Below are 26667 nucleotides of genomic sequence, written 5' to 3'. Positions count from 1 at the left end.
CGCAGCCTTTCTTGAACAGTGAATCCTCTGATGTGTGCAGACTGGATGCTGCCACCACGGCTTCCTAAGAACTTTAGCATTTGCTCTTTTCTTTTTTCCACTGTCAACTGGCCAAATATTTCAAACATTTTCCTTTAACAAATGTGTCCTTGGTGGGGGAAAAGTCCATTAGTAACAGAGTAGTTGCATCTTGTCAGGACCAGACTTTAATGGCTGTTTGAATTTTAACTATTATTTGCTAACTATTCCTGTTCAAGCCAACTAAGACCATAATAAAAGCCATTAAATACCAAGTAACCGGTCCCAGGGTAGCTGCAGGGTATAACACTGAGTACGATGTGAATTTATCCATTGCAACGCAAAGACTTGGACCTTCACAGACTTTTTGAAGATGGAAACTTTTCTCTTTCTCAAAAAGCACTCTTCTTTGCCCCAGGGAAGGCCAAGCACAGGCTGAAGGTAACGTGACACACTGCAATCCATTTTCCTATTTAGAGGATGAATGATGACACTGTAAAATACCTGGCACTGACTTGCTAAAATATATGGACAATGCAAGCGAGTGTTTGAATGAGCGGAAAAGTACACTGTGTAGCAGGACAGAAATACAAAGCATTGCACCACTGAAAGCCAGGGAACTGTTAGTGCTCCTGAAGGAAGAGGGCAGATGGGTTGCACTGAACACTGCATTCCTCCATCCTTTCCTTCTGATCACTACTGCTCGAGTACCAGACAGTGCATGGCACATAAAGCATCGTTATAGCAACTGGTGCCCAGTAAAACAGGAGGGAATGGGCAGAGGAACAGAGAGAAGAGACAGGGATGGAAGTGGTTACATGTGGCCAGATGAAGCCCTGACTGTGTAACTTCAAAGAACACACCAGCAAAAAGCCTCCAGAGCATTTTCACGGGTCAGAGGAGGTGGCTGCTGTTCACTGATCTCCTCAGTAAGGAGAGCACAGACTGTCCTCAACCACAGCCTTGTCCTGCTGTAACCTGGGACAGGAGGCCGGGATGAAAGGGGAGCATGCTGTCCATCTCCTGCTCCAGCGTCTGTGTGAAGGAACCACTTGACAAATCAAGGGGAAATACAGCACAGCCCCTCAAGAGCACTACTCTCTACATTCTGAATGGGTTTTCTGCAGAGACCTGGGGACAAAATTAATCCTGGCAGCATTTGCACTTACACAACAAATCTGATTCTAAGCCATTTAAGGTGGTTAGAACAAATAAATCAAAATCTGTAACAGCTAAAGTGAGAAAAACTAAAGGCATGAATCTTAATCTGAAGAACTTGTATCTTTAAATATAGATGTGAGGTAACAGTTGCAAGCAAAACAGCCCATGCAAGAAAGGAGAATTGTTAGGACAAAGGTTAAAATAATTAACATTTCCTGTGCATTTACTTGTGGCCCAATCAAAGTCTACTGAAGAAAACAGAAAGCCTCAGTGGGCTTTGGAATAGGCTGTTAAGACATTTGCACATCCTAAATGATCACTGGATGTAACCAGTGCACCAAGACTGGAGTACAGAATGGAGAATTAAAAATAAGCAACACATTAGCTCAAATGGGAGCATAACAGAGGTCTCACAAAGCAATTTTCCATGCAAAGCCCTTAACTCACAAAAACAACAACAAAAAAGGAGCAGTCCAAAACACAATCCAGCCCTCACAAATGATGTTCAAAACAATGCTTGGCGAGAAGGTTGATCTTCACACCATGTTCCAAATGTGAGCAAACTCCACAGCTGGAGCCACTAATCTGCAAATGTTCCCTGCATGAACTGATCATGGCGGGGATCAGGAAGAAATGCATTACCCTGAAGAACAATAAGGTATTGGCAAGGTGTAGCCCAAAAACACTTCACCTTTCTCAACCAGGGAGTGCTGCTGGTGGCTGGACAGTACACTTCACAGACCACAAGGTATCATCTGCTGAAGCAGCATCAATGCAATACTGAAGATGTCCCAGGAAAACTGCTATTTAGCTGTAAAGGCTTTATATCATCTTGTAGAAACAGCTTAGTTGGGCTTCACTAATGAGTAACCCAAAGCTGAGATCCTTACTCACAACGCTTTGCTTGCTGTCCTAAGTAAATCACAGCACGCACTTTGCGTTTGAGGTGCTCGATTAAAAGCTAGCAGAGCATGGGGGAGCAAGAATTAGGTTGCTTGTACAGCATTGGCTCTCCCTGTTGCTAAAAAGCAGAATGCTGTGTAATTTCACAACCCTCCAACATAGGTTAAGACTTAAACTGCTTGCAGGGTGCTTGGATCATCTCTGTGTTTGAGGGAAATGTGCTAGTCGTCACTCAGGCCCAGGAAAGCATTTAGAAAGCAGCTAATCACAGCTGTCCAGCAGTGGTTTTCACAGAATGATACTACAGTGCCTGAGTTACAAGACTAATTTGCTTCTAAATATGTTCTTTTTTTATTAGAATCAGCTCAAGGGTTTGAATGGTTTCAGGGATGTTTCATGGGGATTAGTTTGAAATGAAAATGTGGTTTCCATTTGTCTGAGAAAGACACAACAGGGAGCAGAGCCGTGGAGATTACTGAGAGCTTTGGGTGGTTCTGGGAGGCCAAAGGCCGAGTGACTTCAGATTTCAGTGGAGGGTAATAATCCCCTAGAAATGCAACAGCCTGGTGTGTCTTATTGTGCAATTATGGGATGGAAATTGCAGTACATTTATGGCCTGTGGATTATTCACTGTGTATCATTAACGCAGGTATGACATGATCATTGAGCAGTCAGGCAGAACCAGCTGCATCTGGAGCAACCTACAGAACAATCTCTGCTCCTACCTTCCCTGCGCCGTTAGGATGTATTACCTCCCACTCAGTGTAACAAGACTTCAACTACAGAATAGTAAATAATGGAGCTGGTAAAGCTTATTCCCTGATTCATGGATAACAAGTTAGTTGCTTTGCCCAGCTCAGGATATTTATACAGTTCATTAGTAGCACAAAGAATTGCTATTTCAGGGCTCAGAGAGGCTACACTGTGCGTTGTTTTCCTATTCAGTGGTGTGTGCGACCTAAATCTTTGCACTTATAAATTACTTGCCAACATAGGAACATAGTGAATGGTTTCATGTTACTTATTTTATTTATTCACTTGGTTGATAAACCAACCATTTTCCTTCACTGCACAGCACTGCTCTCTGGGTTTTGCAGGAGGTACTCGAAGGATGCTTTGCATCACTGTGTTTCTGCCTGCATCTATCCCAAGTACCAGCCCGAGGCATCACACCATGAGGGACTTGGCAAACATTTGTAATGTCACAGAGACATTACTGCGAGACAGCATAACACCTCACTGCCCTAAGAGAAAGGGTTTGTATCTACTGGGGATGCAGCATCTCTGTGATCCTTAAGCATCCCTTGTACTTCTGGAGATACAGATTACTTTATCCACATTGCAAGGCACACAATAGTATTGTTTATATTGTTTCTTTCCTTTATCCCAACTATTTGCTAGCTGCATATCTTGGGACAGTATTGAATGCTGTTAGTGACCTTGGTAAAACACCGTCTTCATTATTAAACCCAGGTCATAAATACCCTGGGGCACAATGAAATGCCTCACCTGCAATTCTTCAAATAGTTTCCACTGCTATTAATTCTTTTAGGTGTACAAGGTCTCACACGTGTCTATTCACTAAATAGGTATCATCTGGAGGTAGCTGAATAGAACATTTTGGCATCAAACAGCCTGTATATAGAACACCTAGAAGTACTATTTGTGCATTTATCAATGTACCAAATTCTTGACTTCCTGGGATAGCTCAATCTGGAGAGAGGCAACCGGCTTCAACCAGGAAACTGAACTTTCCCAAAGTTCATTGGTGTTGGAGGTGAAGCTTTATTTCAGCTCATTACAGAGACAGATGTTAAATTCAGATTAGGAGTTACATTTTGGGAAAGTTTAAGAGGTTTTGGGAACTGTGGTTTTGGCCTAACCCGCTCTTTAATCAAAAACGACATCCCTGGGCAACAGTCTTCAGCTCTCTCATACCTCTCAAATACGCATTCGAGACGTACAGAAACTGTTTCAATCTCACTAAGGAAACTCAGGTCTTGCTTACTCCAGTAATAGAGATGAATAATCTCTTCCAGTTCACAAGAAAGCTGTTTTCCCCACCTCTGTTTCATTTTTTGCCTCTGACTTTTACAACCTTGTGGGTGTGCTCTGTTTCGATATGAAAAACAGTTTGATTATGACAAGGCAGACACGTTTGGTTCCAAAGAAAAATTTAAATGAGGACTTTTCCAGTGTGTCAGCCGTGACTTCTACTGAAGTGGCAGTTACTAAAAATGATACGTTATAAATATGCTCTTTCAGACAATTTTTTGGTTTGGGTTGGTTTTAATTATTTTTATTAAAAACACAATGACTGAAGTGATGTTAAATTTAGAAAACAGCTTCTTCAAGTCTCTGCAAGGAACTCTTGCACACTCATTCAGTGACATGGGGTTTGTATCATCATAGAATCAGAATCATGGAATGGTTTAGGTTGGAAGGGACCTTAAAGCTCATCTAGTTCTGACCCCTGCTACAGGCAGGGACATCTTCCACTAGAGCAGCTTGCTCCAAGCCCCTGTGTCCAACCTGGCCTTGAGCACTGCCAGGGATGGGGCAGCCACAGCTTCTCTGGGCACCCTGTGCCAGCGCCTCCTCCACTTGAAGGTCTGAAAAAGTCCTAATACTCCCTTTATATGAAACAACTGGGTACCAAGCTTGGTCTGTGTTAGTTTTTTTGTCTGGTACCCCTGACAAATGTGGCTGTGATCTCACAATTTCCTGACTTGGGAAAGGTACCTGAACCCCTTGCACAAAGAGACAAGGATTCACTACAGAGAAAGGCACCAAGAGGATCTGCTGCAGAAAGCCAGCTTGGAAGAGGTGATCAATGCTGCCCCAGTGCTGTGCTGTCCTGCAGCCACCTGCCAGGCAGAGGAAAGTTACTGGGCTGTGCTCTATACTTGTTTAAAAAGAAAATAAAACCTTTAGATAGCAGCCAGTTTACACGATCGTATTACAGTCACAGCAAGAAACCTGCTTATCGGGATGTGTTATGTAAGCAGCATTATGAATACTTATAAAATGAATGTAGCTACTAAATGTTACCTTTGCAGAGCAGGTAAATACAATTTGCATTTTTATATGTAGCAGAACAGCACAGTTGGCTGCGGTCATGTGAAAGCTGGAACTGACCCCAGGCTTCAGGCCTGCTTTTTCAGTCTAACATTACTCTGTCCAGAGAAGGAATTTACTAATATATAGCATTTTCCATCCACTGTATCTGCCAAAGAGTTGGAAAAACAAGTTAAAAGAATGCAGGTGTAAGTAAAAGGAAATATCTCAACAACTATTTGTGAAGAGATGATTTAGTTCCTGGTAATATTATACAAATATATCAGCCTGGACACATTCAGAGGTGATCAGCAATAATGGTTCTGAGCTGGAAACACCGATTTGTGAAAGTAAAATACTATTACTAGTTTGCATGCCTTGTTTTACCAAACGTAACAGCAGCATTGGAAAGGGACAGCTTAGTGGGATATAGCAGACACAGCTTGAACTAATGGGATGAAGTCAAAGACACTGATGCCCCAGATAGCAGGGAACGCTTGCTGAAGCTGCTGCTTCTCAGGCTGCAGCAGTCTGCAAAGAGAAATGATGGAGGCCACATCTCTCAGAATATTTGAAACCAACTTAACCAAAGCACCAGGAGCTGCAGCCCAGAGAAAGGCCTGGCTGGCAGAGGAGCCAGCATTAGCAAGGAGGTCTTTCCACGGGCTGACGTAGGGGCTCAGAGCTATTTCTGTCTTTTGCAACAACTCTTTGATGAATGACCATTATTTCCCACTTGTCAATGAATAAGAAGAAAGAGTTTTCTGCAGAGTAAAATCTTTCCTCCAAGGTGAAGACTCAATCGGGAGGCAAATACCAATGTCACATTCCAGCGCTTCACTCCTTATTGTGCTTGGCGTGGCGCTTCCTCCGTCCTCCACTGCAATTGGTCCCCACCAGGACAGAACCAGCCTGTTCTGTCTAGTAAAATTTTATTGTGTCGCTTTCCAAAATAACAATTCCTGTACTGGCACTTGTGAAGCCAGGAAGGCACACAGGCAAGGAAAAACATGCCTACAACTCATTAAGGCTACTAGAATAGTTGCATGAAAGGATCTGACAGTGCAGCACAGTTTGGCATTCCAGTTTTATTCCACTAATTGTTCTTTTAAAATGAAGAACCACCACCCCAGCATAGACTGTTTCCTTAAGAAAGCACAAAGATGAAACTGGAAATAAAAATCACTGTTATTATCTGTATAGTCGCCCCCATTTCTTCTCCTTGTTTTCCCCCCAATGACCTTCTCAAACCTTTTTTATTGTCAGTCGTGCTCCCTTAAATCCTGCCGAAAAGGAGGGTGAAGATTGAAGAAAAGCAGTCAAACCATCCCATCCTCTGGTGTTACGACAAGCTGATCGTATTGAGTTGTTGGGAATTCCTATGCTGGTTCAGTCCCTGCAGAAAGCACAAACGGAAACAGTGCTGTTTGCCTTGCACCTCTTCACTCCATGAATCGTGAAAGAAATAAAGAATTTCTATTCAGAATCTGGGCAGGAATATGCTGTAGGATGATGGAGCTTCCCACAATGGCTTCTGTGTTTGGTTATGGCAGCCAAGTGGTGACCGAAGAGACTCATCAGCCTCATACTGGTGCCTGAATCATAGACTCAACTAGGTTGGGAAAGACCTAGATAATGTTAAGGCCTTTTCCAACTCTAACTGTTCTGTGTTTCTATGATCCTAAGTCCAACTTTTACACCAGCACTGCCAGGGCCACCACTAAACCATGTCACTAAGGCCTCATTGTGAGACCTGAGCTGTCAGTGCAGAGAACAGCAACCCCTGTCCCGGCGCCTGACAGCACAAGTCTGTCACCTTTGTTTCTCCCTCTAACAGGCAGGCCCTACCACGGGAAAAGACAGAACTCGGTGGCTCAAAGCCTCCCTCTTTAACCCCTGCCTGAACTCTGCATCACCCTGCACAGTGGCTGAAGGCGGCCCTGTGGCCCTCTCACTAACAGAGGCACCCAGGTGGCTCCCGGCTGCTGCCTCAGGCCTTGCTTTGAAGCCGCATCGGGCTGCTCTACCTCACACACGGGCTGCTCTACCTCACACACGGGCTGCTCTACCTCACACACGGGCTGCTCTACCTCACACACGGGCTGCTCTACCTCACACACGGGCTGCTCTACCTCACACACGGGCTGCTCTACCTCACACACGGGCTGCTCTACCTCACACACGGGCTGCTCCGAGGTTCCATCCCCGTGGCCTCAGCACTGTCACGGCTTCCCTTTCTCCTCGCTGCTCCCGCACTGACAGACCCCGTGCCGCCGGAGCCGCCATTTATAGCCGCCTGTCACGTGAGCGCGGCGCGGCGGGTGTTGCCATGGTTACACGCGGGCTCCGGGCTTGCGGCGCGGAAGGATCGCGGTGGGGTCCTCGCAGCCCCGCGGAGGCCCAGGGGGGGTTCAGCGGTGAGGAGAGATAAGGAGCCTGTGTGCTGAGGGGTAAGTGAGAGGGACACGTTGGGATGGGTATGGTCGAGGTAGAGAACAAAAGGGTCTAAAACACTAAATAACTGACCCCATCCGGTGGACCCAGAGGGGGATCGGTGGGTCTGGGCCTGTCCTGAGGGGCACCCACGTGGAAAAGCATCCACTGGCAAAGCTGTGCCCACAGCAAAGCTGTTCAAGGGCTTAGCAGCCTTCAGGGAGCTGGGTTACCCTTTCAGAAAGCATTCACTGAGAACAATTACCTTTCGCCTTCTGGTGTTTTATTTATTGGGCTTTGTTGTGCCTGGTAGGGCTCCCATCGCAGCAGGTGCCAGTGCTGCCCCTTCAAGAGCACCCAGATGTCCTCTTCAGACACCTAACAGTTGAGGGGAGAGGAATACTGGCCCAGAAGCCCCTGTGAAACACTGTGACCTGCAGGACACTGTGCATCGGAAATGCTGCAAAGAGAAGGAAGTAAGTGATTATATTTTGCAGGCTTATTAATTCCCTTATGAATAGTAAAGAATTGCTACATCTTCTTTCTGATCTCCCTTTCTTTCACAGCCTTGCAAGTCCAGGGAAAGGTCTGTGTTTGAGGATGGGGGCAAATGTTTCTAAGGTGGTTGCAAATGAACTCTTTCGTATGAATTAAAAAAGGAGGGCAGGCATCTCCCATTTAATTTCCTCTGTTTGCGTTGAGATAAGTCCGTCTTTCTCTTGTTACATCCTGCAATAATGGAAGGCCCAGTCTATAATTTCTTCTTCTGCCATTCTGCTGGATAAGGAGGAAGGAACCTGACGTGTCCTTGGCTCTTTGCGCAGGTTGATGAGGCAGAGTCACCCATGTAGAGTTAAGAGCAGCTCCAGCCTGTGTAAGTCCTTTTAGCAACCACCATCCAGAAGGGCTTGAAAAAAGGGTGGGTCAGGGACAGCCCATTGCGCACACTTAAAGGTTAGTGCATAGTCCACATTGATGCTGGAGGCACAAGCTCCTATTTAGGCTGTGCATCTCCACAGCATCTGGACTTGCAGGCGGTGACAAACAAGCATCATCAGGCTGGTGGCATTGACAGCCTTTGTGCTGTCTTCATTCTGTACACACTTTGTTTGCCTGTCTTACTCTGCTGAAAAGAGTTCTGTTTTAAAAGGGGGAAAATGGGAAAGAAAAGCATAGTGTCACTGAGCCCCAACAGTGCCATTGAGTCCCTAACTCATTCCCCAGCTGTTTGCTCCGAGGAACTGGAGAGTTTCAAATAGCTGGAAGCAAGAGTGCAGAACAGTGGTATATACATTTTGTAAATGAGCTCTGAGCAGTGTCTTTGTTTCAGGAACAGTGAAGTCAATAACAGCTTAGAATCTACCTCCACGTTCAGGTTGTTGTAATGGAATAATAATAAAAGTGTTCCTGGATTTTCACAAGTTGAAGCCCTAAAGAAGAGGGAAATTATTTGCCTGCCAGTCACTTTTTGTAGCTGTTATTGTAACTTTTCTCAGAGAAGGGAAGGAAAGAGCAATGTTGGCCATCTCTGGGTAGTGAAGGAAAACAAAAGGGAGGAGAAGAGACATGAAAGACTAACTTCAGTTCTCTTGGCATCTTTCAGGCTTAACAGTGCTGCAGTCAGTAGTAATAATCACGTAAATAAGTTGGTACCTGTTTCAGTGGCTTCCAGTTGTAGACAGCTTTGCAAATCAAGGAATTGGTGAAGTCATTTGTTGTCTCTGCACCCCAGTTTCCTATTCATAAAATGGGACTAAGTATTCTTACTGCAGGATGGGATTCGTGGAGTTGTAGGATTGTAAGGTATTTTGTTATCAAAAGCTCAGTCACTCCTAGGGAACAGATATATTTTGAGCCTCCCTAAAAGCAGATGGCAGGTAACATCTTCCATCAGATGCATAATGCTTTGTCATTGCTGTAGCTAACCCCATCACTGCCACCGTTGAGTGTGTTTGACCAGGAGCAGCTGCAAGAGAGGCATGGAAATACTTGATCAGCCAGAGTCATTTCTACAGCAGCTATTGCCTTTACCTCTATTGCCTTTTAAGGAACTTTTGACTGCTGACTTGAAGGTGCAGATGATGCCAGAGGGAAGTGGAAGGAAGAAGATGGATAGTAAGTAGGAAAAGAAGAGCCATCTGAAGAGATCAAGGCTAAAGAGAAATGCAGCTTGCTGCAATCATCAGGCAGAGCAAACGGTGATTGGTTCAAAGCAAGAAGAGCCGAGGCAAAAAAGCCGGTACATATGCAGCTGCTTCAGTTCCAAGTGGTGTGCTCTGCACATGCTGCTGGAGCTCCAGCTTGTGTGACAGGACCATTCATCTGCAGGCAAAAGGGCTGTTGTGTTATCTCCTCCAAGATGATCTTGTTTCATTTTTATCTTGCGTGTGTTGTCATCTCCTGCTTTGTAGTGCTACAGACTTGTCTTTGCTACAAGCATGAGGCTGCACTCTGCAGTGTGTGGTAATTAAGTCCTTTGAGGGTCATGCATATTTTAATTATTACTTGTTTTATTGTCAAAAGCTTGCCCACATGAGATGCAGCCTTGCATTCCATGTGGGACTGAAATAAGGGTCAACACATTCCTTCAGAACCCAGAATATTAAACAGACATAAATTTGTTTTGAGCTTTGCACATTTGAGACGAGCATAAATCAAGATGTATAATGGTGAAAAAATGTCCTCCATATGTTGGGAAGTTGAACAGAGACACTAACTCTGAGTGACAAAAAGTGGTGGCTGCACCAGAAAATGATTAAATGATTTGTTTAGCATTTATGTAATGTATGAATGCACCTTGCCTGTGTTAAAGCACAGCAATGATTGGGTTTCCACCAGCAAGGGCTGTGAATTTTAGCTGTATTCCCTTTTGGGATTCTGAAGTTCTCAGGTTCCGCCTTACGCAACAGCAAAGTCTAAATGCAGACCAGTTTTTCATCCATGAAATGGAAGTTAAATAAGTCTTGACCGAAGTAGACAAAACAAGAAGATACGTAGACTAACTGGAAACATCAAGATTTGAAAATTACCTGATAGGAAAAGGGAGGGAAGGGGGATCAAAGACGTCCTAGGGAATGAAACATTCCTTCACAGTGCTTCCTGTTCTCTCTGTTATGCTAACCAAGGTAGGATTAGGTTTCAGCTGCCAAAAGAAATAACATTTGTAGATTTTTTTGGTCTGGGTAAGTGGGATAGAAAGATTTAAGACAGCTTTTTCCAAACTATTTGCTTTTTGTCAAGCAGTCAAGTCTAGTTATTGTTATTAATTTGTATTACAGAACTACTAAACTGAGGCTGGATTTCCATTGTATTAGGTGCTGTGCAAATATCCAGTCAGAGACTGGTCTTACCTCAAAGGGCCCGTAGTCTAAATAGTCCAGACAGACAAAGGGCATTTTGCCCTAAGTTTATAGCTGCTTAGCAGCTGAGCTGGGAATTATCTCTCCTGAGTCATAGCCTGGTACCTCAGCCACTGGAGTTCACTTCTGGAGAACAGAGCTGTCATTAAAAGAAACAAGGCTGCCACCTTGTCTCCACACACAAGATAATGATTGATGCAGCAACCCCAAGATTAACGTGAGTTTGCATAACTGACTCCTGTTGATGGCTGGGTGTGTGAGCTGGAGAAACCTCACGCCACCTCTCACCAACTCATTCCTCTGTGTAGTCCCAGTGGTTTGCTTTTGGTTTGGCTTTCTGTCACGGGTTCATTTCATAGATGAGGTTCAGAAATGTGTCGGGTCTCTGTGCAGAGATGACCTTCCATGGTACAAAAGCATATTCAGATGGCCCAACTTCATCTTTAAGTGCTTGATTAATCTTCAAGTGCCTAAATGAACAGCCTGAACATACTGCTGAGAAAAGTGACAGGCAGTAGCTAGTACACTTTCTGGAAGGTCCTGAGCTTCTGAGCAGGGCCAGAGGCTGCACTCCACCCTCACCTTTCCCAGGTATCTGCCCAGCAGGAGCTGACACGTAATGCTGCCTGCTCTGTGGCTCGATAGAAAAGGAGGCTGCACTTCTGTGTAGGCTTGAAGTCTTTACCTTAGCCTCATGCTAATGCAGAAACAAAAGACCTTCTGTAGGGGAAAAAAAAACCCTCTGAGTAAATAAAATAGAATATAAGGATAAACTTGAACCTGTTTATTCTAAAACTGTGGGCAATTCCGATTCTAATCCCATGTGTAAATATTTGAAGTGCCATTGTGAAGGGCTTTTCTTACACGGGAGAATTTCCTGCTGCTTGTTTTTTAAATCCCAGCCTACATGTGCACAGGTGAGTTCAGCTTTCTGCTGCGGGTATCTGAGCTGCGGACAGGGAGGTGCATGTGTGAGCAGCACATTGGCTGTCACCCGTTTCTCAAGATGCCAGCAGTGAGCAAAGCAGACCCTCTGAGTTTGCTCACAAGAACAAACTGTAGTAAATGTTTAACTTGAGTCTTTGGAGTCGACAGCTTGTACCTTTCTTTATTATTAACCCAACTCCTGTTTTTCTTTACAGTTGCACAGCTGCTGGCACACAAGAAACAAAGGACCCTTGAAATAACTTCCTCATGGAGGCATGAGCAAAGGTAAAGTACCTTTTGTATTGTTTTAATACCTATACATGGGAAAGCAGTTGCACGTTTCTGCGCTCTGCATTTCTGTTAGGGCAGAACAACCTGTCAATAGCAAGCATTGTTTAATTGTGTCTTCTTAAAACTAAATCACTAGATACATCCAGCTGATTTCATCCTAATTTGATGCAAACTGAAAAAGTATCTCTGTACTTAGTGTAAGAGTGTGCACGGTGAATTTCTTCATTCACATACCGATGCACACGCACAAACACACACACATACACTGGTTTCCACTCCTTTTTCCCTAACACCAATAGCTTTAACTTTGTAACTATTGTTTTCCTTCTGATTGTTTTCTGTCCTGCTCAAGTCTGTAAAGGTCTGCCTCTTCTTCTCCCTGTGGAGAGGCGTGACTGCACTATGAAGATCTGAATTTACATCAGTCCTTTCATGAAGCTCACACAAACCAGCTGTGCCGTTTGTTTTGCATTCAGCCTTCACCCTTGATTGTTTTTTCTGCTCTTAGGTAAGCTGTGAGTTCTAGAAGAAAGCTTTGTGCTGAGGCAGGCACCTCTCAGCACAGTACAAAATAACGAGGACACTTGTCTGACCACTGTTCCCGTTACTATGCCAATACAGTGTGAATACTTGTTTTAATATAACGTTAAATATCTGTGTGTGCTTTGTGATGGCTCAAAATTGACTTGCAGGGAGAAGGATTCACTTACTCAAATATTTTTTGTATTTGCTGTGACATAAATTTACATGGAAAACAATATAATTAAACTTTAGCTAAAGCAATGCATCAAAGGCAATTTGGGTGAAGATCTAGAATGGAAGATAAAACAAGTACTTACAGACATTCGAAAAGCAGCTGTTCGTTGTGGTGCATATTATATAAATATTATATATATTACTTGGGTTTCGAAACAATATTTTAATAGAAATGAGATTTACGAGCAAGTAAAAGAAGAACCAAATTTTCCCTGTTTCCAGCTGCTCACAATAGCATTTTACTTCATAAGTAGATCCTATAAGTCAGGTGTGATGTCCATCTAAGCAGACAATGACTCAGCTCCAGCATGTTCTTTGGGAAGACCTCAGTGCCATCTCCTCTCTGTACTTCCATGGCTGTGCTGCCCTCTGAGGATGAGCATGTCCAATATTGACTGCCATTGGCAAGAAGATTTCTACAGGCACTGCAGCTACACTGTTTGTGTTTTGATTTATATTACATCAGCATTTGCAATATGGTATGTGCTGCCTTCAGAGTAAAACAGTTCCTTTACATTATCCTAGAGCTGTATTGGCAATCGGACTGTTTGCCCTGCAAATGCTTAGGAATCTGTGAGCAAAGGCTTGCAGACACATTATGAAATATGAACGTGGCATGATCACTAAGCGCTGTGAAAACGCACCATCTTCATAGTTCCTGAAAAGGAACTATAAATAGGTATTTTGGAGCAGTTCACACATCTCTGATTCTTGTAAGTTGATTAGATTAGGAAAAATGACTCTGCTATTCCGTGTTTTGATATAATCCAGCTGTTTATTTAGCTCTAAAGCTCATTGGCACCCTAAGCGAGGGATGATGATGATGTGGCTACTGGGTATTTCCAAACCGTCTATCACTAACACCTACATTTGTCATTTCACTCCCACTGGAGATTACTGAAATGAATGAGGGTATTGGTGGTATGTATTGGAAGAATGTCAGAACACAGGCCCAAGTGACTACGGGAATCTGAATCATAAGATGGAAAAGGTAAAAGAGGAGTGGCATGAATTTCAGGAGACTGACACCTTGGCTATGAAGTAAGTGGGAAGTTGGTTGTGAGCCTGTTTCTGTAATGGCCAAATTCAGATTTTAGCAATTTGCTCAAAGATGAAGAGATAACCGAGCAAAGAAAACACAAACCTGTTCTCTAGGAGAATGGGAGAATTGGCAAGTTGATAAAGAACACTGTGTCTGCTCATAGGTGACCTAGGTCAGCAGAGGATGAATTTGCCTTCTCTTTTGTCAGTTTAATGTTTGTTAAGGGTCCCTGGATTTCTGTTTCCTGAGCATTTTTTTCCCAATCTGGCAATTCTACAAAGCATATGTTGGACTTTAAACGTATTTGCCTGGCTTGTTCTGGGTGCTATGAAATGCAAATACAGACGCTGGCATCAAAAGAGGGTAGAGTGCTTTGAAGATGAAGGGCTTGACAAAGAGCCAAGGAGCCAATGGGCCAGTGAGAACTGGAAATCTCATAGGACTAAAGGACACTATGGCTGTTGGTGAAAGCAAACACATCAGAAAGGAAACAGGGGAGCTCTTTATCGCTTTCTCTTGGCTAATTGCTTAGGCCAATAGAGCTGCTCAGCTGAAGTGGTTAATGAAAAAGTGGATAAGGAACTTACCTGCTTTTCCAGATGAGAAGGTGGGAAATGAGAAGTGGCTAAATTCTATATTGCCTCTGTTAAAAGCAAGCAAGCTTCTTGTGCCTGAGTTCACTTTTGATTCTGTTGCTGTGATAGAGCAGCAAGAATCTCAGCCTGAAAGGACTTGAGCCTTGTAGGAGTTTGGGTCATTGGTTGGTTGGGTTAGTTTGGGGGGTTTGCTTGGTTGTTTTGTTGGGGATTTTTTTTAGTGCAATGCTAGAAGCCACTTCCAAAGCATTCTAGTGATACTGAAGGATAGGATAGGATAGGGTAGGATAGGATGATAGGCTAGGGTAAGGGAGGTACCACCTTATACTGCTTCAGAGGCATACAAACAGAAAGCAGAAAACCACCATTTTCCAGCACCACTGCCCCATCCACGCTCAGTGGCATTGTTCAAACAAAAAATAGATTAGACTTTTGGGGGGTAAAAAAGTACAAAGCAGTGACTGCTTTTTGTGCCTCACACCAGCTCTGAATGTGCTTCTCATCTCCTGTGTAACTCCACAGTAAAAAGCCTCACTGGCTGCAGCAGTGTGCAGTGTCAAGTGTTAAAATGCAGCAGTAAGCATAGAAATAACAGTAACATTATCCCATGATATAATCGGGGTTTCTTTTTCAAAATGTAATGATGTTAAAATAAATGGAATTATGTTGCTTTTCTTTTTTTTTTTTTTAAGCCCGTAAATTCCAAAAGAGGATTTGCCCCATTTCTACAATGTGCTTAACGACTTAGAGCGCACGATCGACTGCAGGTTTATTAGGGGCATGAGGGGTTGGCATACGGCATTCTCTGCTTAAAGCTGCTTAGAGCCTTTTCATTCTGGTCAAGGAGGGTGGTTTTTTCATCTTAATCATTATTTCTAAGGCCATATGGGGCCTGGCATTTCACAGAGCTTTTTCTTATTGCACAGAAACAGCGATGAACACTCTTTTAAAGAGCAAGGAAAACTGGTGTTCTGGATAGCACCTACAAAACGTGAACTGGAGAAAATACTATACAAACATCTTCAGTGGGAGGTTTTTCCTTCTTTTTATTGACATGGTCAGTGAGAATCCTTCCAGTGAGTTCAGTGGATGTTAGATCAAATCACAGTGTCTCTCTAACTCTCCCCCTCTGCTGGCAATTCAGTTCCTGCTGTGCTGCTGGGACTGCACAGCAGCTCTGAGCCCTGCAAAAGAGTCTTTTAAGAAGTATAGCAGCATTCCTCATTTGAGTCAAAGGTTGGAGCACAGGAGAAAACTCTGGGGTGGTGGAAGGCAGGACAAGTATTAGATGCTAGGGGAGGACAGGTAGATTCTACAGTCTGGACAATGCTTTGTGCAGGAAGATCAGGTGGTTGTATCTGAAAAGTTTATCCTTTATGTGTGCATGACATGAGAGTGGTTTGTGTGACAGGGATATTTTCCTACTCAGGTTTCTCAGCCCTTCTTCATTCTTAATCTGCTCTGCACGATTCTTTGCTTTGTTCTGCACAAAGGCATGAAAGTTACCAAATGTCAGTGTTGGACTCTGTAGGAGGAAGAGAAATCCAGTCCTTTAGGTAAACTTTTCCTTCAGTGTTAGAAGTTCCCTCTCTCAGTAGCAGCAGCATTTCTTTTCAGTGTTTCTTCTGGCCTGCTGTGAGTATATTTTAAATATGTATCAGAGAAAACTGGGATCTGGGGGGGTCCTGCTTTTGAACAGAAACTGAAAAATCTCTGTCTTTGGTGGAAAAACTCTGGCCTGAAAATAAGTGTAACAAGTATTTGTAGTGTAATGGGAGGCTGTTAGATCCCCAGGTATCTGCTCAGTTCCAAAGGCAGCTGCTTCCTCCTCCAGAACCAACCTGAAGTGCTGAACCAGTGCAATGGGAGCTGGGTTTATTTAGGTGTTGGGCAGATCATTTTGCAACAGTATGAAAGAGTCTCAGCCAAAAATGAAATGGCTGATGTCGATGGAGATGTATGTCTGAGACAAATGGAGCTCTAACCTTCATTAACCCAAAGGAGAGTCCTATCTGAATTGCCAATGGGATCCACAGCTTGCACGGGTGCTCAGTTTTCTGGTGTAATTTTATGTGCAGAAATATTGTTTTGAGGAGAATGCACAATGCATATTTTACTGAAAATAGGTCTTAGATAATATTTTCTGTTAACTCAGAGGAAAACGACCCTTTTCTCTATGTCCTTTTAGTGCTGATGAATGGTTCAAGTGAGACATTCAGAAAAGGGTTTGCTGGTTTGGGGTGCAGGCACATTTTCAATACTCGGGCACTTTGCCTTTTGTTCTTGGCTCAAATTCAGAAAACCCGCTCAGGTTAATTTGTTTTCCAGTACGAAACCATGCGGAACCTGAAGTGAGAGACAGGGATTTGCCTCTTCTCTTTCTGCTGCAGGATGAGACAGCCGGGCCGGGTCGGAGCAGGCAGGGCACGGCAGACCCTGGCCCGCGAGTTGCTCTCCGCTGGGAGGGTTGAGGTCCCAGCGGGATCAGCCGAGGGCTGCAGCGCCCTCACGTTACCCTTGCGGGGGGGTGAGCGGAGCCCCGGCTCCCAGCCTGGGTTCGCGCAGTGCCGCCGCGCCGCGCCCGGGACCCGCCCGCCGCCGGCCGTGGTGCTGAACGGATAGCGCCGCCCCGCCCCGCCCCGGCCCTGCCCCGCGGAGCCCCTCCCCATGTGTCGGAGTCGTTTGTCCCGCAGGGAAGCGGTGTCCCAGGGCTGCTGCAGCCCTGCCTGGAAGCAGAGGTGCTCGGAACAGTGGGCCCGCCCCTGAGCTTGCGCTGCTGTGGGATCTTTCGATCATTCAGGTGGGAAAAGGCTCTGCCAAGCCCGCCACTAAACGACATCGCTGCATCCCACATCTACGCATCTCTTGGACACCTCTAGGGATGGTGATTCCACCACTCCCGCAGGCAGCTTGTTCCACTGCTTGACAACCCTTTCAGTGAAGACATTTTTCCTAATATCCAACCTAAACGTGCCCTGGCGTAACTTGAGGCTGTTTCCTCTCATCCTGTCACTTGCTATTTGGGAAGACACTGACCCCCACCTCACTCCATCCTCCTTTTGGGTGTCTGTAGAGATCGATAAGGTGCTCTGACAGCTGTAAACGCTTCTTTTCTCCAGGCTAAACAACTCCAGTTACCTCTGCTGCTTCTCACAGGACTTGTGCTCCAAACCCTTCATTAGCTTGAATGAAGCTCTGGACATGCTCTAGCACCTCAGTGTCTATGGACAATGTCTGCTATGCTCCATGGAACTTAATTTCTCCTCCCCAGTAACAACTGCTGAGATTTTAAGTATTACAGTAGTACTTAACACCCCCAGTAATGGTCAGTTGTGCTGTTTCACCAACACGGAGCAAAGAATTGGTCTCCAGCCTGAATTGCCAAAGCTTAATTAGGTATGACACACATTACTCCTTGTGCTAAAGTGCTGCAGGGGGATGTTGTATGTTGTTAAACAGCTGCTGGATTCTGCCCGAGAGGGAAATCTATTTATGAGTTGTATTTTGGGTTGTAAAGTTTGCAACTGTGCTTTAGGAAACAGCAAAGCTATAGAACCGTGCTGAATTATTAAGACTGTTCAGTCACACAGAACAATAACCATAAAACAAGGGGTCAAACACAGGCTGGCCCCATGTGGGTGGTGCACAGGGACAGCAAGCACAGGTCATCTTGAGTGCAAGGGCTACTGCTGAGCAGCAATACCTAAGCGGGCAGAGACCATTAACAGTTACCCTCTGGCCTGTGGAACTGGCTGGATCCAGGCAGCTCAAAAATAATATAACCCCACTAGAGAGACTGTGCTTATGCAATGGGAAGTTCTGGGAGAGATTTCCTGGCTCACTAAGTGGGAGTGCAAATGTTAGTGAAAATTAAGATTTCTTCTTCAAGTACTTTGGGAAAACAATGACCTCCTGACTCTCGGTAGCATCTTAAGAGCAAGGGGTTAGCTCAGCGGTTGGCAAGGGCTGGGCTATTTCTATTTATCAAGTATCCCATTTGAATTCCCCTGCCAAGAGCTGAATATTTAGGATTTCCATGGCAACATATTTCTAAACCCACATTACAGTCAGACTGATGCGTGTCACCTGATCCAGGGATGCAGGAGGTAGTGGCTGAATTTATTCAAGCAATCACATTCTCTTTTCCAAGGCTAATGCACATGAATACTGAGTTAGCAAACTGAATTGACAGGGATTCCATCTCAATGAACATGTATAATGTTCCAGCCCAGGAGAGTAGCATTTAATTGATGAGTGGGATTATATTTACATAGCAATTATAACAAAGTCAAGGTTGGCTTTACATGAAAGACTGTTTGCTGTAATATCTTGGTGCTTGGTTGTCCAGGAAAGCTGTTCCTTTATGGGCAAGAAAAACACATCAGACCAGATGCGGGCAGCTTTTACATGTGCTTCTTCTCATACTCTGCAAATACTCACTTCATGAAGCCAGCTCAGTAGTCGCATTGTGGTTGCCTTAGCTACACACATCAATTTACTCCATTATAACTTAGATGCTGCTTGATTAAGTGCACAAGTTTTAATAGTTATTCACTGCTATCCTCAAATGGCTGTTCGGTGCCTAATGTAAAATGAATAAGAGCTCATTCTAAATCCCATATAAGTCAATGGGCACCTTTCTCCTCATTTCATTCAGAGCTGGAATTAGCTATCCCCGCTGCACTGCCCCCAGATATTAATTCTTTGTCCTCAAAACACCTTTGCAAGGTAAGGTAATGCTCCTGACTCACAGTACTATGACCTTCAACCAGATGGAAAGCTGGGGCCAGAAAGGTCCCAGGATCATCCAGTGTATACACAGAGGTCCTGACCCTCATCATCTCTTCAGCCTGGATTTCTTTCCATGGAAAGGTTAATGCCTGAGTTGTGCTCTAATACAGAGTTGGGTTGGGGGGGGCGGGGGAAGCAGCTGGACCTTGAAGCTAGGAGGCAATTCCACTTCTTGTAGTTCTGTGTAGTCAGAGACCAAAAGCTGTATTCAGATGTCTTCTTATGGGGCCTAGCATGGAGTTAAATTCTGCTGCTGGCTCTGGAAACAAGAGGGTGGTGATGAACTCAAACTATCTATTACCTATGCACATTACCTATCTATTACCAATAGACATTGGGAGGAGGAAGAGCTGTACTCAGAAGTCCAGCACAGATGCCATACTCATCTTTCTTCATTGACTCATATGGGGAGCTGGATCCTGACATCCTTGAATTGCCAAATGGTCAGAAGTGATCATCCTTCTCTGACAACAGGCAGAGTGGTTTAAGTCCATCTTTGTTACCACACTGGGAGGATATCCCCAGGTGGCTTGCCTGAGGACATAACTGTGCTAGAGACAGGGAAACAAACTGAGGTCTCTTGAGTCTTCTAGCACAAAAAATTTTCTTTTCTTACTCTAAGCTTTCACTGCTCTCACTCTTATTGCCATGGAAATTGTCTCCTTAGCTCCTATTGGAATTGTCTGTTGACATCATTAGTTAAGCACATAATAGATAGCTGAACCGCTCTGATATTTATCTTCAGGTCAACAGCTATTAAGACTCCAGAAACAAATTGGAAAAAAAACATAGACCTTTTATTAGTAGAACTTAATTTAACTGTATTTAAACTTCATTAAGGAGTAAAAAAAAATGACCTTTCTTAATGCACCCTATAAAGTATGAAATAAGGATATTAGATTAGTTTGATCCTGGTTCTTATTATGCACACACAGTAGATGAGAATGCAAAAATTCCCTCATTCAGTTAGATACTCTTGGATGTCAAATCAAAGACCAGGTGCTCCACAAGCCCATTTCCTTTCTTCAGTGTTTTATGTTTCCTAGCCCTGTAATTCCCCCCAGGAAACCAGGAGAAATCTTAATTTCTTACCTCCCTCCCCCCCCCACCCCCAAAGTAACAGCTCTGGTCATTTAAACAATCAAGCACATGTTCTTACACTGTCTGCACCTTATGCTATCCATAAATGGTGATGTGGTAAGAAAAACCATGGAGGAAAGGAAATGACATTAACCTTTTCCATCTGATAAATAAGGGCTCTATTCAGCTCCAATAATCCACATCCTTCCCTGGAGATCCAGTTAATGTAATACCTAAGGGCTCAGTTCATTTAAAATTATTTCCACACTGGCCAGCTGATTTCTTGGTGAATTATTCAGTCCCCAGACTGGAATATTCTCCCTGTGCAGCCCTTGTAAAAGGGCTGGAGCTCTTCTGTAGCTCCCAATGACCTCTCAGGTGTGCCAGAGGATCTGTGACACTCACATCTGTGCCCTCTGATAACAGGAACTTCTTTGCTGGTTTTCAGGGGACCACCAGTCTGTAGGCACTGGAGATAATACACCCTATCCCATTTGCTGCTCCCCTCTGCAGGAGGCTTCTCACCTCCCTATCAAACTTTAAGCACCTGCAGTTTATAGGTAGTAAAAAGAGAGTTTGAGCCTTGAATGGGTGGAAATTTAGAGCAAGGGGCTCAGCCAGTTCAAAAAGGCAGCCTGGATTATGTTGTTGCTGGGTTTGAGGCGATGGATGTGGATCAGTGACCACTGCAGGGTTGCTTGAATGATCCACAATCCCAAAGGCTAAAAGCTGAGAATTAAATTTGTGGGGTTTTTACTCCCTTTGCAATACAGAGGTGGCTGCAGGGCGATTGGTGTCTGCTCAGCTTATGCCTGCCCAAGAAGCTTGCAAAGACAAAGGGCTGTCTGTGTGCATCCAGATGTTCTAAAAGCAGGAATGGGGAGCAAGGCTTAGAGAATCCAATTGCAAATCAATGGGACACACAAGTCTACAACCGGTAGCAATATATGAAAATCCCAGATTTATATTAGTCACATTGATCTTTAGTTGATGGAAAACCATGGGGATCTTCTCATTGGCATCAAGACGTTTTGGATTAAGTGTTACATTAGAAAAAGTGTTCTTTCCTTCTTTTTTTCAAAGGGAGTGTAAGTAGTCGAGGGTAATAAACCCAAGTTGTCTGCAATTTTGCAACCTTTCTGATGCTGTAATAAGCTGTGCTCTGAGGGTTCATTATTAGTCTGTCTTGAAACTTGCTAGTGAAACAGGAAAAACAAGAAACCTGACCTCACTGCAGTGCTTAACTGAAGTGCATTTATTGACTGATTTTAAGCTCTTAACAACAACTCTGTTTGCTAAGAACTATGGGCTTGTGTGGACCTTACCTGCTGGGGTAGACACAGCCACACAAAGGCATGTCATACTCCAGGCTGGCGTCACAGGGTTGGCTTGGGGTTGAGCGGGAAGCTATAGCTGGAGGTTGGTACCTTCCCCCTTGCTGCAGTGCTGCTGCTTAGCTTCCCTCCCCTTCCAAGAGCCCATGGGATGACCAGCCCCAATGGGGTCAATATGCCAGAGGTGAAGTAAGGGTGTTGTGCTGGGCATGTTTTCAGTTCCTACCTCTTTGGGGCTGGGGCTGGAAACAGGGGTCAGAAGAGACGATAAACCTCTTTGGATCTATCCTGCCTCCGTAAGGATTCTGCAAGTTGCAATTCTTCAGAAGGATCTGGATCTTCAGCCTCACAGTGCTGGGGGGGGGGGTGCACACTGAGAAGTCTGTTATACATCAGTGCCAAAGCAAGCTACAGCGGGATATCTCTGCTAGTAAATCTACCTTTGATACTGTAATGCCAGGACTGGCACGTACTTAATGCTAATACAGTCTTATCCCCATCCCATCTGTATTAGAAATCAGGGCAGAAACATAAAGACCATTACCATGCTGTAACCTTAAGAACAGTTTCTCACTTCATAGAGGCACTCAGCAGGCACTGGTGCATGCAGCCATGATTCATTAGCACTGAACCTCGGTGCTGGCCTTGGCCAGTTTTGTCTGGATTTAGTTAACTTGTTCCACTGGCAGGAAAGATTTCTGAGCATTTGTGTTATCTCTCTGGAAATCTTAAGTAGGAGCTGAACACGATTGAGAACAGTTGCCTGATAAAAGAGACAGAAAGAAAATACATTCTGTGGGAGACTGGGGAGGAAAGAAAGTCAGCCCTGGGATAGACGGACATGGCCCTCCCCTGGTGTGAGAGAAGAAGCTGAGATTGCAAGAAGTGAACTGGACATGATTGTATATGATATGATACAGACTTTGTGTTATACCCGTTGAATTCACCTCTAATCTAGTTCACCATAATGTTAAATTAAACTGGCTGGTTTATTCCAAAAGTTTGGGAACGCTTACAGCCTTGTGGAGCTGGTGCTGATCAGCATCCTGAGCACTGCAATGCAGCCATAGGGACACAGGTAAAGGAGTCTTTTTGACTTTATTGTAACAAACCAGCTGTGAATCTGACCCAGAGGAGATATGGATTCTACTTAAGGAGTCTGTGATGCAAATTTATGCAGATGAATGTCATTAGTCTGTATGCTTGAAACAGCGGGGTAAGGGAGAGACAGTTACAGGCCATAGAAACTGCAGATTTGTTCCCACATGCCATCTTAGGAAAAAGTATTAGAGCACAAAAGAGACTTGCTTCTCAATTCTTTTGATAGATTGCAGGCAAGTGGGAGCATAGAAGCTATTCCATCACCAGCCACCAACCTCTCTACTCCTCTTTCTTGGCATCTATTGGCAAGTATTTCTGCCCCTCCATCCCAGAAGCAAAGTGTCGTGGCCAGATGGGCACGGGCACAAGCAGCAGTGGTGTGCAGGAATAGGAGCAGGCAGAGTTCGTGGGACACAGCCCAGCCCTCATCTGAAGATCTTATTGATAGGCTCAGGGTAAGATGTCTGCACCTTGTGTGTGATACTCTAATGGACTGAGTTAAAAACCTTGTAGTAGCAGGAGTTTCCAGGAATGTGTTTTGTCTCTGTGAGGCAGAAAAACCTGGGAAGGCCGGTGGAGGCACACAATTGATGGGATTGCTCTGTACTGCATACACCTCCTTTTACATTGACCTCATTTTTGTGGCCAGCGTGGCCAGGTAAAGATCCCTCCCAGCTCTCTGGGATTACTATCACATTTCAGTGGCAGAGACAGCAGGCGAGCTGGTCTCTATGCAACCAAGTCAGAGGATGGAGTAGAACAAGAGTTTAAAACACACTGCTCTCTGCTGTGAATGCAGGCAGGTTAGCAGCAGCAGAGGGTTCTGGGGGGAAAATGAGGACTTCGAACATCTGCTGGTGACTTTTATTATACATAGAGGCTGTGGGACGCAAGGATGAGACCCAAGGCCCAAAGCTATTTATGCTGTGTGCGAAAAGCCCTTTCTACTTTTACAAAAGCCTCTTGTCAAGGCTGCCTTAAAGGCGCTTTAGCTAACTGTTAGATCAGTTGTCAGAGAAATGGGAAAGGTTGGGGGTCCAATTAGTTCCTGGTGTGAATCCTCCTCTTGCTTCCTACTTACTGCAAAGTAGACCTTGAGCCCTTTTGAGCAGCACTGGTAAAACTGCTGGGCTCCCAAACGCAGCATATTTCTCTTCAGTTCTAATGCGCTGAAAGGATGGGATTTTCTGTGAACTTTTCTCAAACAGTCTTACATTTTTTTCTCTCTTTGAGAGGGGGAGGAGTTGTGCCTAAAAAAACAAACCCAACCTGTCGTTCTCAGCTCTGCCAACCTGTCAGTCCAGCCATGCAGGAGAGAGGCAGAGAGACAGAGAAAAGGAAAGGAGGGAGTGAAGCAGAGATTCTTTCAGATCTCAGCAGACATTAAGGTAAAGCCCATTTCTCATTTCCTTATCTGTGCTTGCCTCTGAGTGTGTACATGTAAACAGAAGTTCTGTTACCTTAGAGAGTCTTACACTAACTGAACAACCTGTATGGGAATAAACTCTTTATCTTGTTCAACTGGAAGTGTGTTTTGCCTGTAAACTGGCAGCTTGTTACTTGTTTGGAAACACAGATTTTCTCTCTGAAATTCAGAAGGAGATTTGGTGCTCATCTGAATATTAAAAAGAAGCAGAGCTGCTAGGAATACATGTTTGGGGAGGATATTAAGCTGTGTATTTTCAGAGCTGAAGCCAGCCTCTAATTACTGAAGATCAGGATAAGAACTTGTTAGAGGAGGGGAATTCTTGCAGAGCTGCCTATTGCAAAGCTCTGACACCTTCTCCTGGAGCATTTGGTATTAGCCACTGGTGGAGACAGGATAAGAGACAGACAGACTGCAGATCTGATCCAGTTTGGCAGTTCCTCCTTCCCTTCATTCCCGTCTGTCCATTTTTGGTGGGGTTTATTCAACTTGTCATTACCAGAGGAGGAACAAAGCTAAGGTGCAGCAAAACTGCCCGCATGAATTCTTGAGTCAGGAGGGCAGATCAGCAGAGGCACTTTCAGCTCATGCCAGAGGAAATTGAAGGTTACAGACTGTGAGAAATGTTGGCTGAAATGAGTGTGAGTCAGAAGAGCCACTCTGCCCCAGAGCTTGCATTATGAGTCTGGTCTGGGCAACCACTTTGTTGGAACAATTGTGGCAGAGTGAGCCTAGTAACAAAGGCCTGAAATACAAGAATGGACTTAATTTTGTTAGAGCTGAGTGTCTGTTCATGGGGACCTGTGAGAATGTGTACTTGTGCAGAAGCATTTATGTGTAAGGAGTCTGTGGGTAGATTCTGACCCCTAGTATGCCATGAAAATCCACCAGCAAAGGTAAGAAAGGAAGAATTAAGTTCATACACCTTAGAGTTGCCCCTCTTTCTGTATTTCTAAATCCTGAACAGACATTTTAAACTGTACTTAAAACTCTGTAATACCTTTGTAGGTAAGTTGAAGCTCGGGGAAGGTCATATAGAAGGCAAAGTGGTGGATAACATTTCCTTTCCCTGCTGTATATTGAGGGTTTTTACTTCTGCCTGCTGAAAACAACCTTCTAGTAATACTAACCCAACAGACAGAGCAGGTTGGAAGATGGCAATACAGTTGTCATGTTGTGGGTTGCAATGCCCTTGCCAGGGGTTTGGTTACATAGTAATGGCTTCTGCATCTTCCTTGTTGGTCAACTTAGAATCACAGACTGGTTTGGGTTGGAAGAGATCTTAAACATTGTCTGGTTCTAACCCCCTGCCAAAGGCAAGGACAGACTTCCTCAAATACTTATGCCTGTGCCATAGTTTCAGATTGAAGCTCTCCTCCCCTGGCGGTGGCCACGACAATGTTGTGAAGAAGACAGATGTGATTCAGATGGGAGAGGGGTGGTCTGTGAGGTGGTCTGTCCATATGACCCTTCCTATAAAAGCATTTGTAGTGTCCTTGCATTACATCACTTGCCTTTCTCCTGGTAGTGTGGTCTCCTGGGAACTTGGAGCGAGGTTTCTTATTACACCTCACTCATTCCCCGTGGGGATGGTGATACACAGTGAGACTATAGCTTATAGCTTTTAGTATACAAGAAAAATTCTTTTATAGACAGTGCATTTTGTAGTAATATTATAAGCTTTCCTCCTGAGCCAAAATGGTGAGGGAAGTGCTTTCACAAGTGACCCTAGGAGATGGAGAAGAGGAAGTGAATACTTCAGTTTCAGTGGGTATAAACATTCTTACTGCTAGTTACAGTAACAGAAATTAGTCACTGAATGAAAGGAGGAAAACTCTTTAGCTTTCATGAGCTGCAAAGACTTTGCCAACTGGCCTAACAGCTCTCCATCTTCTCTTCTTCCTCTTCTCTTCTGTTTCCTTTTGTTTACATGATTTAAAGCAATGCGAAGAAGGCTTGGGACATCTATGTGACACATTCTGCAATGCTGATGGGCATTTTTGAAATAAGCACAAGCATTCTGATGCACTTGCTTCATTACTGCTTTTGAAACGGTATGAATGTACAGATGTAACAAGATTGGTACCTCTAAGTCAGCCAAGCTCCCTGGAGATCAGACAATTGATGTATGTACTGTCAAACACAGGATTGTAGTACGTGTTGATAAATGGTTTAGCACTGCCTAGCAAATGTCAGTGGATCGATCAGAGTTAACCAGCTGCAAACTCACTAAATTCAGGTAAAGTCCAGGTAATCCATATTTTAGATGGGCTTCATTAGTGTAGCTGTAACAGCCCAGCACTGCAACAGAAGGGACGAAATAGCAGAAATACAAGTCCGGTTCTTACCAAGGTTTCTGTATCTGTCATTCTTGAGGCAAAAAGGACAGGGA

General features: G+C 44.3%; 1 protein-coding gene and 1 long non-coding RNA gene across 8 annotated transcripts in view; both read left to right on the top strand.

Annotated features, from left to right (window-relative positions):
* LOC134162728 (uncharacterized) overlaps positions 1-26667 on the top strand; it is a 225833-nt gene that overhangs the window by 179694 nt on the left and 19472 nt on the right. The gene's annotated exons all lie outside the window — the stretch shown is intronic.
* The window catches only part of KCNJ16 (potassium inwardly rectifying channel subfamily J member 16), a 34268-nt gene continuing 19472 nt past the window's right edge, over positions 11872-26667 (top strand). For 4 of the 7 annotated variants that reach the window (XR_009964426.1, XR_009964424.1, XR_009964425.1 and 1 more), the window contains exons 1-4: positions 11881-11992; positions 12074-12148; positions 24085-24237; positions 26217-26329. The gene's annotated coding sequence lies outside the window, so the exon portion shown is untranslated. Of the gene's footprint in view, positions 11993-12073; positions 12149-24084; positions 24238-26216; positions 26330-26667 lie in introns of those variants that run through there. The other 3 variants (XR_009964428.1, XM_062616919.1, XM_062616920.1) reach the window with 3 other exon arrangements.

This window comes from Pezoporus occidentalis, unplaced genomic scaffold (assembly GCF_034315485.1).
Source record: "Pezoporus occidentalis ecotype Australia unplaced genomic scaffold, CSIRO_AGI_Poc_V1 ctg190, whole genome shotgun sequence".
Lineage (NCBI taxonomy): Eukaryota > Metazoa > Chordata > Aves > Psittaciformes > Psittacidae > Pezoporus > Pezoporus occidentalis.
The sequence above is the reverse complement of the archived record's forward strand: the minus strand, read 5'-3'. Positions and strand labels throughout refer to the sequence as shown.